Source organism: Mytilus edulis, chromosome 11 (genome assembly GCF_963676685.1).
Source record: "Mytilus edulis chromosome 11, xbMytEdul2.2, whole genome shotgun sequence".
Taxonomy (NCBI): Eukaryota; Metazoa; Mollusca; class Bivalvia; order Mytilida; family Mytilidae; genus Mytilus; species Mytilus edulis.
The window spans coordinates 53,372,944-53,384,537 of NC_092354.1; positions in this window are offsets into that span (position 1 = coordinate 53,372,944).

The following is an 11,594-nucleotide window of genomic DNA, read 5'->3' on the forward strand; positions in this document are numbered from 1 at the left end:
TTTGGTTTTATCATTTTTATAATTACAGTTTGTATTGTTACAAAGTTACCCAATTCTTAATGCACAAATGAAATGCACAAAATGTGTCCTAGTGAGGAGTCGAACCTCAATCTTCCATTGTTAATGGGTGTATTTGCCATGATTATACTACCAGAACTTTATAAGCATTCATTTGTACAAGATATTACCTGGTTGTCCATTACAATTAACAAATGATTTACTGCATGCTTATAAATGTAAACAATACAGTTGAATCATGCAAAAATACCTTTCACAGGGGCATGAATTATATAATTAAACCATGGCATTAAACGGGTGACGTGCATTGTATATATATTTATAAATTCATTCAATAGTTGAATCATGCAAAAAATATCATTCACAGGGGCATGAAATATATGAATTTTACAACAGCATTACACGGGAAACATGGATTGTATATACATGTATATTTATAAATTCATACATACCGGTAGTTGAATCATGCAAAAAATACCATTCACATGGGCATGATATTTATGAATTTTACCACGGCATTATACGGGTAACGTGCATTGTATATACATGTATTTATAAATGTATACAATACAGTTCAATCATGCAAAAAATACCATTTACAGTTGATCATGTAAAAAATAACATTTAAAGGGGCGTGAATTATACAACCACATTAAACGGGTTCTCGTTTGAATTGTTTTACATTGTCTTATCAGGGCCTTTTATAGCTTACTATATCCGGTATGGGCTTTGCTCATTGTTGAAGGCCGTACGGTGACCTATAATTGTTAATGTTTGTGTCATTTTGGTCTTTTGTGGATAGTTGTCTCATTGGCAATCATACCACATCTTCTTTTTTATATGTGCATTACAATTTACAAGTACAAATGTACATACAATACAGTTGAAACATGTAAAAATCACATTTATAGAGGCATGAATTATATGAACTTTACCACGGCGGCACGGCCTTTAACAGACATGAGTTTATAGTAATTTTACCACATGTACAGGTTAACCATTTATAAATTATTCTGATATTTTCTGTTTGAAATCACAAAATATTCATCATGTTCATAGGGCAATTGTAACTTCAGGTTGGTTACAGGAAAATGACCACAACTTACAATTTGAAAATCTAGAAGAGTCAACACTGAATGAACGCCTTAGGTTTTTTTTTATGGAAGCCTCAGAACAAAACAAGGACTAGAATATTCAAAGTCTGCACTCGTAGGAATCAGGGCTGCAATTTCAAGGCATTTAAATAGTTCACCGCACAATAGAGAATTTAAGATCATGACAGATCGCGCGTTCATGACTTCTAACCATGTGTTGTTAGGTTTGATAAAACTCCTTAAACGTGATGGTAAAGATACCACAGTTCATAAAAAGGCAATATCACAGGGGGATATAGAAAAGCTATATTCTTGTGGCGTGTTCAATGTTGATTCACCAGACACATTACAAAACAAAGTGTTCTGGGATGTTATGCTTAACTTTGGACGTCGCGGTCAAGAGGGTTTACCAGAACTGAAGTCAAGCTCTTATCATAAACTCACCGATGATAAAGGAATGAAATATTATACCATGGCATACAACGAACGTGATAAAACACACCATGGGGTGGACGGAAAGGAAAACATAAAGGAAACTCGTATGTATGAACGTCCAAATGATCTTAACTGCCCAGTACATAGCTTAGATCTGTACCTTAGTAAGCTAAGCCCAAAATGCTCTGCTTTTTTTCAACAGACACTGGTAAACCCCAGACCAGATTGCTGGTATGCAGCACAGCCTATTGGGAAAAATAAGCTGGCATCATGGATGTCTAGAATATCAAAAAGTGCAGATCTGTCAAAAATCTACACAAACCACTGCATTAAGGCTACCGTTGCAACAGTTTTAAGTAGACAAGGGGTAGATTTACTGAAAATTATGTCAGTTACTGGTCATCGGAATGTAACGAGTCTTGAGAGCTACATAAATGAGCCAACAGATAATGAAAGAAGAACACTATCTTCAGCTTTACAAGCAGGAACTATCCCTTTAAATGTTACAACACTCACCTCAAATTCTAGAAATTCTGTATGTTCCTCTTCAGACGCAGGTCGGGATATTGAGGTCAGAATGTCCAAGGAGCAAATGTCTAATTCCGCACTCAATATTATGAACAATGCCTCAATAACTGGCGGCACTTTCACATTTAACATTGTACAGAAAGAAGAAAACCATTGACCTGTTGACTGTTAAGTTATGATCATCAGTTACTCACGAGCAATCTTTAGTTCTGTAATATCTCTTTAGTCTGCCAAAACTCCATGTTGTAATAAAGTTGTGAAAATATTATAAAGTTTAATCCACACTTGTGTTAATCTGTTGATTTCGTTTCTTCTCGATAATTTACATGTGTACACATCAAAGTAAACTGTAAACAATGCGACATGGATTTGGTCTCTCCATGTAATTTCACAAAACAATTACATATAGTATCCACTGCTCTTTACTTTTGTTAAAAAAAAAGAGGAAAAGTTGTATTATTTTCCTCATGTGACTGGAAACAAACCACTGTTTACACATCGGCGTTACAGTACACACTCAACTAACCTCATTGACCTGTTGACAGCGCCATTTTCGAATGCGATTAGCCTGTAAATCAAAATAAATGACCACTTCAATCTTTTCTGACAGTTAAACTCACATAATTTCACATACATGACATTAAAATTGCATCCGGAAACGACTGTAATTGAAAAATCATTTTAAAATATACTCATATTTAGTTTACACCACATCTTTAACGTCAACACTCGTAGTGTGCTCAATAACGGGAACAGCCAGAATTTGCCTTGACCTAGACCGCTTCAATTCAAAATTTATACCGTAGTTGTCCTATTAGAATCGAAATAGTTCATGGGGGATGGAATATATCGTGATTTTACCACGGGTTTGCCCTTTATGCCAAATATTTTAGAATGAAAAGACCCTAGCTGATGCAGAAAACAAATCAAGCGTAACATTCATTAAAACAAGCAATCTAGAACCAAACAAACCACTCATGGTTGCAATGTTAAACAACTCCCACGATTCGAACTACGAAAGGCAATTATAAAAGCAAGATTAATGACTGGGACATATATACTGCAAGCGGATAAACGCAAATTAACTCATAATGCATAAGCAACTTGTCAATTTTTTTTACAGTGGTAATGAGGATGTGATACATTTCCTAACAACCTGTCCAATACTAAGAACAAGAGAAAAGTACTTCGCAGAAATAAGAGAAATAATCACCTATGAGATTACTGCAGAAAACTGGAACAATGTCTTTAAAAACAAGACAGCAATTTCTCGGTTGATAGTAGGCTGTATAAAATATAAAGAAGTGCTCAACGACTCTAATAAATTAGTGAACATTATTGAAAACAAAACAAGAAACTTGATTTTTCAACTTAATATGGACAGATTGAAAATTCTGGAAAAAAATAATGAATAAGGATAGACAGAATGATATGTACAAACAGTATTCATAGCTCATGATGAATATTTCAGTCAACAGAATATAGTGCCTTAATATAAAAAATAAAGACATTAGGGTACATAGCCGGACACCGAATCTGAAATTCGCCTACGGCATTTAACAGGACACCCCTGTAGGATTAGTTTAACTAATAAAACGGAGAAAATTTCTATCATGTCAATAACAAAAATCGGGGGGGAACATACTGACAGCCAACGCTTAGTGTTGTATGACGATGAGACACACCAGTTGATTGACGTATAACTTTTTATATCTTTATACAGAGTTTTAACCCATTTTATTTAAGGGTTTGGAAGTGAAAATTTCTTAGGAAGATCAATGCTCCTTCAATATTTAAGTACTCGGCATGATTTATTATGTTTTGAATCTGACGAATGATAAAACCTATATACCTATTTTTCATGTAACCATTTTGAGAATTTTCACAAACTTTAACCAAGTGTGACTGGGGTATAGAAATATGGTCACTTGGTCTTCTCCCGACCGGCAGTAAAACGCTTGCCGAAGTGGGGCGTCCGTTTGGCTGTGCGGGATGTATCAAGTTTGCAGTCACGTCCGGTCAGAAGGGGGACGTTAGGGAGCTACCATTTGATTTTTATGGGGGGGCTAGGATGAAATTTGAAAAAAATAGGCAGGACAGGAGTTCTGAGTAAAAAAAAAAGGCAGGATGAGACACTTTGCAAAAAAAAAAAGGCAGGATGACAATTTATGAAAAAAAGTCAGGACAAACTAATAAAAAAAAAGGCAGGACAGAATAGAGTGAAAAATAAAAAGGCAGGACAGAGATTACAATTAAAAAAAAATGCAGGACAAAATTTTTCATCCTAGCCCCCCCATAAAAATCAAATGGTAGCTCTCTTAAATCCGATGTCTCGTGTAAAGAGAGTGCCACGCTCTTTGCACGTTAAGAACCTTGCAACAACTCTTTGAGGGGTCCGTAGGTGGCCTGTTGCAAGGCAAAATTTCTGTCCCTATCCAATATACCCTCATTTTCCAGTGGCAGTTCAAATTTCCCCGGCCATAATACCCGATGGCCTCTATTGTATCAGCCTACCTATTGAATTTATTGTGAACTTGTTCTCGTCCTGAATATGCATGAAATATTTGCCACTGGACGTTAAGCAACCAACAATCAATCCATTTCCTTTTCCATTGCAATTTCCCTAATAAAGTTCCCACTTGTTTGTATGTTCTTAAAGTGAAAAGATAAAATGTTCAATTTCATGCTATTGCTGTATTGTGGTTGGCTGCGTCCTAGATGATGAACGTTAAATTGTGGACGTTTCTGTTGTTGACTCTCTTATTTGTGTTTTCGAAAAATACGACGTATCTTTTTCGGTTCAGTATACTAGTTCAGTGATAATGAACGCCATACTAAATTCCAAATTATACACAATAAACTAAAATTAAAAACACTACAAGACTAACAAAGGCAAGAGGCCTCTGATTTGGGACAGGCGCAAAATGCGGCGGGTTAATAGTTATCAAAGGTACCAGGATTATAATTTAGTACGCCAGACGCGCGTTTCGTCTATATAAGACTCATCAGTGACGCTCATATCAAATATTATAAAGCCAAACAAGTACAAAGTTGAAGAGCATTGGGAATCCAAAATTCCAAAAAGTTGTGCCAAATACAGCTAAGGTTACATGTATCTATTCCTGGCATAAGAAAATCCTTAGTTTTTCGAAAAATTCAAAGTTTTGTAAACAGGAAATTTATAAAAATGACCACATTATTGATATTCATGTCATCACCGAAGTGTTGACTACTGGGCTGGTGGTACCCTCGGGGACGAAACGTCCATCAGCAGTGGCATCGACCACGTGGTGTAAATAGTTACCAAAGGTACCAGGATTATAATTTAGTACCACAGACGCGCGTTTCGTCTACATAAGACTCATCAGTGACGCTCATATCAAAATATTATAAAGCCAAGCAACTACAAAGTTGAAGCGCATTGGGAATCCAAAATTCCAAAAAGTTGGGCCAAATACGGCTAAGTTTATCTATTCCTGGCATAAAAAAATCCTTAGTTTTTCGAAAAATTCAAAGTTTTGTAAACAGGAAATTTATAAAAATGACCACATTATTGATATTCATGTCATGGGATCCCGACAAATGTTTCATGTTCGTTTGAGTTTACGAATTATAATTCAACTTGTGTTATTTTTCTGTAATCATTTTTTGCATTCTTCATATTAAATGGAATCAAGTATATGTTTGGACAATACTGTTCTTCTGACTATTGTGTAAAGTCAGATGTATGCCCATTACAGTTTATACTAAGTATTTTTTACCGGATTCAAAAATAATATCGAGTAGATTTTCGAACATTGCTATTTCAATAAGATACTGATTTCCTTGCTCTTGTGCTTCGTCAGATATATGTTTATATGCCCGTAACGAAAATTCAATGTATTTTTAAATTATCCCAAGTATTTTTACCGGACTATCTAGCAATAAAACCAATTACAGGTGGCAATATCCTGTTTTAGTCCCAGGTGGGACTAAAACAGGATTAGAAAAAAAAATACCCAAATAGAATACAGTTATATATTAATCCTGTTTTAGTCCCACCTTCCATGCTAAAGCAACACATTTTCCATAAGGGTGGGACTAAAACAGGATTAATAATTAAAAGACGTTTCCCCCCAAAAAAAAAATAATGAAATACACTAACATACAACAGTTTTTGAAAAAAATAACCAAAATGAAATAGTTATATATTAATCCTCTTTTAGTCCCACCTTGTTTGTTAAAACACTTAATTTTCCAAAGGGGTAGGACTAAAACAGGATTAATATATATGTGTCTTATATTCTAAAGACAAGTAATATAAAGTGCCGCTTGAATATAATATATTAATCCTGTTTAAGTCCCTACTTGCATGTTAAAACATTAAAGTTTCCATAGGGGTGGGACTTTAAGTGGATGTCTTGTATGTACTTTCACACAAAAGAGTAAAAACACATTAACAAATTTAAAAAAAAATACCTTGAACTTTGACTTTGAAGTACAGTACACCCCAAGGGTGACTGGGGTATAGAAATATGGTCACTTGGTCTTCTCCCGACCGGCAGTAAAACGCTTGCCTAAGTGGGGCGTCCGTTTGGCTGTGCGGGATGTATCAAGTTCGCAGTCACGTCCGTCAGAAGGGGACGTTAAATCCGATGCCTCGTGTAAAGAGAGTGCCAGACTCTTTGAACGTTAAGAACCCTTGCAACAACTCTTTGAGGGGTCCGTAGGTGGCCTGTTGCAAGGCAAAATTTCTGTCCCTATCCAATATACCCTCATTTTCCAGTGGCAGTCCAAATTTCCCCGACCATCATCCTAGATGGCCTCTATTACAACAACCTACCTATTGTATTTATTGTGAACTTGTTCTCGTCCTGAATATGCATGAAATATTTGCCACTGGACGTTAAGCAACCAACAATCAATCAATTGAGGTACAGTAGCATTCACAATTTAAAAAAAGATAGAAACATAAACTTGAAACTTGATAAAAAAAAATAGAATGGAATCAAGACCTCTGACAGTCACACCTATAACATATAAGTGGGAATCGAATCGGCCCCACCTTTAAAACAATACCAATACATTCTTAATCTACATATTTTAATTAACAATTAACAAGGATTATAGCATAGGTCATGATTAGATCCCTACTTATGTTCAAGAAGTAGGACTGTAGGAGGATACTATACTCCTGATTTGATCCTTACATTTAGCTTCTTTATAAATGTACAGTTCCACCTATTAAATAATAGAATATAAAAACAAGAGTGCACACGCTGAAATGTCTCGCCTTCTATACTAATCATTGATATTATGTTGATAGTCCTAAGTATAAAGTTAAGCTTTATAACAACTGTCACATAAACTTACCATTAACCAAGATAACTAAACAAAGACCAATGAACCTTGAAAAAGAGGTCAAGGTCAGATGAACCATGCCATGCAGACATGTACAGCTAGCAATGCTTCTATACAACATATATAGTTGAACTATTACTTATAGTTTAAGAAAAATAGACCAAAACACAAAAACTTAACACAGTGCAATGAACCGTGAAAATGAGGTCACGGTCAAATAAAACCTGCGCGACTGACTTAAAGATCATAAAATATTTCCATACACCAAATATAGTTGACCTAAAGCATATAGTATTAGATAAAAGACCAAAACTCAAAAACTTAACATTGACCACTGAACCATGAAAATGAGGTCAAGGTCACATGACATCTACCCGCTAGACATGTACACCTTACAATCATTCCATACAACAAATATAGTAGACCTATTGCATATAGTATGAAAAAAACAGACCAAAACACAAAAATTTAACTATAACCACTGAACCATGAAAATGAGGTCAAGATCAGATGACACCTGCCAGTTGGACATGTACACCTTACAGTCCTTCCATACACCGAATATACTAGCCCTATTGCTTATAGTATCTGAGATATGGACTTGACCACCAAAACTTAACCTTGTTCACTGATCCATGAAATGAGGTCGAGGTCAAGTGAAAACTGTCTGACAGACATGAGGACCTTGCAAGGTACGCACATATAAAATATAGTTATCCTATTACTTATAATAAGAGAGAATTCAACATTACAAAAAAATAACTTTTTTTTCAAGTGGTCACTGAACCATGAAAATGAGGTCAAGGACATTGGACATGTGACTGACGGAAACTTCGTAACATGAGGCATCTATATACAAAGTATGAAGCATCCAGGTCTTCCACCTTCTAAAATATAAAGCTTTTAAGAAGTTAGCTAACACCGCCGCCGCCGGATCACTATCCCTATGTCGAGCTTTCTGCAACAAAAGTTGCAGGCTCGACAAAAACCATAAGTAGAAATTAACTGAATTTTGTTATTTCTAATCATGATAGAAGAAAAGGACATACATATTTGCTTTATTCTGTTTATATGTTTTAATAGATCCCTACTGCTGTTTCATATATAGAACTGTAGTAGGATACCATGGGTTCTGATTAGATCCCTTCTTAAGTTTAATAGGTGGGACTGTTGGAGGATACTAAAGGTCCTGATTCGTTGCCTATTTGTGTTAAATACGTTGGACTGTATACAGATTTTAAAAGTATTCTCTTAAAGTCATACCTATTGTATATGTATATTAGTAGGAATCGATTCATGACCTATGGTAGTGCTATGGATAATATCAAATTTACATTTTTGCTTTATTCCGTTTATGATTTTGATTAGATCCCTACTACTGTTTGATAGATTGAACTGTATAAGGATGCTAAAGGTCCTGATTCTTTCCTTCTTATATGTAATAGGTGGAACTGTAGGAGGATTTCATAGATTATCTACTTATGTTGAGTAGGAGGGATTGTATCAGGTTACATTAGGTCCTGTACGATCCTTACTTATCTATCATAGGAGGGACTATATCCCTAAAGGTATGGATCAAATCAGGACCTAAAGCATCCTCCTTCAGTCCTACCTATTAAACATCAGTAGGGATTGAATCAAAACATTTCGTCTCCTCCTAGAGTCACAACTATTAAACAAAACTAAAGGTTGGATCAGGACCTATGGTATTTTCCTACAGTCCCACTTGTTAAATTCTTCAGAGATCAAATCAGGGCCAATGGTAGCACCCGACAAACTAACCTTAAAAAACACCAGTAGGATTCGAACCAGGACATTTGGTTATCTCCTGCCATCCTACTGAACACCAAAGGAGATTGCACAGTAATCAATATTCAGTATATCTTCCTAACAAAATAAATTGTATAGAATATTTGTTCTAACAGGAATAGGTATAATGACAATTTTAAAGTAGGCATCGACAAATTGTATCTTCCTTCAGTCCTAAAATTTAATCAAAGTTAGCAATCGAATCAGGATGAATGGTATCCTCCTACAGTAAACATAAGTAGGGATCAAAGCAGGACCTTAAGTGTCTTTATACAGTACCAACTATTTAACATCAGCAGGGATCCAATCAGGACATATGATATGCTCCCGCAGTCCCACCTATCAAGCATGAGAAGGATTGAAACATGACATTTGAACCCCTTTTCAGTCCAACCTATTAAATATAAGTAGGCATCGAATATGGACCTATAGAACCCCTTTTCAGTCCCAACTATTAAACATAGGTAGGGATCGAATCAGGACCCATAGGTTCCTTACACAGTCCAACCTATTACACATAAGTAGGGATCGAATCAGGACCTATAGGTTCCTTACACAGTCCCACCTATTAAACATAAGTATAGGGATCGAATCAGGACCTATAGGTTCCTTACACAGTCCCACCTATTAAACATAAATAGGGATCGAATCAGAACCTTTAGGATCCTTATACAGTCCCCCCTATCAACCATGAGTAGGATCAAATCAGGAACTATCTTATCACCCAACAGTTCCAATTTTAAACCTCAGTTGATAGTTGTCTCGTATGCAATGGTACCACCATTGTCTATTTTCATACTTATAAATATCAAATGACAATATGTTAAAGAAAACATAATAGAATATGTCTCAAATTTTCTTATTTCTAATCATGATTCAAAAAGATATACTAGTAATCATTTGCTATATTCCGTTTATAAAATGACACAAGAATGTGTCCATTGTACACAGATGCCCCACTCGCACTATCATTTTCTATGTTTTGTGGACCGTGAAATTAGTGTTAAAACTCTAATTTGGCATTTACATTAGAAAATAGATTTTAAGTTGATTAAACTTCAACTTAATGAAAAATTACCTTGACCAATAACTTTAACCTGAAGCGGGGGGAACGGATGAACAGACGAACGAACGGACGCACAGACCAGAAAACATAATGCTCCTGTACTATCGTAGGTGGGCCATAAAAAAATCACAAAATAAATGACGTTCATTTATTGGCTTTTATTTTCTATGGATCTGTCGTTTACTGTTTCTTTTTTTCTGCCATCAAGCTCGATCGGGAACTGAAATAAAAAATAAACATCATAAAATGCAGAATATTGATCTTCTTTCCCTTGTAACCGGAAAACTCATACAACTGAATATTTAAAAAAAACACAAAACAATTTCTTTCATTTCACTTTAAAAATATGTCATTTACTTTTATCTTATTTAAGAAAACTTTATAATACGTAATATGTGTGAATATAATATATATGTAAAACTACATTTCAATAGTTTAAAATCACACATGCACCTATTTATCATGGGGTTGTTATTATATGAAACAATATGTATTAAGATTTCTTTGTTGACGGACAAAGGAATATTACACTTTCGGCAAATTATCGCACATCCATTTCTTCTTCTTCTTTCAAGGAACATAATTCATACTGAATGCGTATGGTCCCGGGAAAACTTTGCGCAGTGCTGTGCAAGTCAGCAAGTCTTTCCAAAGTTATAATAAAATTATAGAAAGTGACCCCCCTTTTTTCCCTTTCCCCTTACCCTTCGTAAATAGTGTAAGTTCTTGAATTTGTTAAAAAATTTACTCACTTTTTAAATATTTTGCACATTCCCATCCACATTTTGGTATTGCTGTTGTTTCACATTGAATGCAAACAAATGCCATTGGTGCGTGTTAGTACACAGTATAACGCTCTTATGTGATTTACAGCTTCAACAGTAGGGCATGTTCCAATGAAGAATGTCCACCTAATCAAAATACCAATTGGTACGTTGTTCACAAAACAAAAAAGCACATGTCTCTTTCTGTCTTTACTGTTTAAGTTTGGTGTCCAGAATAGCTGTCTGTACCGAATAGGCCATTGGGACGCTGGTCCAATTATTTTTTGTATATTACTCCACTGAACGAATTGCTTTTTATTCCGTGAAATAGCCATATTGATTTGCTAAATAAGTGGTCAAAATCCTTGTATATATATAATATATATATATCAATACGTATGAAATGTGATCACTGAAAATTATTCAAAAGTGAATACAACGCAGTTGACACTGTATTAATGGTTATTCATTAAATTCTTAAAATAGATTGCTATTATTGAATGATATATTTATGCAATAGTATACTGACCATTCACATTA